We start from the raw sequence: 678 nt of genomic DNA on the forward strand, positions 1-678 counted from the left end.
AATCACGTGCCAGCCAGTGAAGGGATAGAGATGTTTGGTGAGCAACATCAGTGACGAGCACGTTTGTCTAAAAACTGGCTAGGTTTTAAACGAATCCACGGGATCTGGTGCTTTAATGTGATCTTGTCATGGAATGACGAATAACAGCCCCCAGGGCCTGGCTATTTCTTTAAGACATGTGTAACCTGCCCCAAACACACACATTTCAGAGGCTCAAAGCAATCTCTGGATGCGTGAAGAAAGAGTGTGGAATGCCCCACCTTCTCCCCAGATTCTCTCCTCAAACTAGCAGTGAGTCCAGCAACGGTCATCACACCTGGGTGCATCATCTCTAACTGGGCAAATGCATTTGCACAAAGAGTTAAGCCAAAAGGGAAAAGAATGGTTCTTGATCTATATCACACCTCTTCCCAGGACAGGAACTCCTTTCCTTCAGGACCCAGGCCGGGGGTGCCTTTCACTCCTGGTTCCATGAGGTTCCCTGTGCCTAGCAGAGGCTGGGCAAGCACTCCGGTCTACTCAGTGTGGCCTTGGCCGGGTGCCCTGATCTGTCTTCCAGGCTGGGCCACAGCCAGCCGAGGGTGCAGCTGGCATCAGAGACCATGAGGTCATGGCATTCAGCATTCGGGCTGCTTTGGGCACCAAGGCTTATAACATTCATACATGTCTGTAGAAAGG

This window comes from Phocoena phocoena, chromosome 20 (genome assembly GCF_963924675.1).
Source record: "Phocoena phocoena chromosome 20, mPhoPho1.1, whole genome shotgun sequence".
NCBI lineage: Eukaryota > Metazoa > Chordata > Mammalia > Artiodactyla > Phocoenidae > Phocoena > Phocoena phocoena.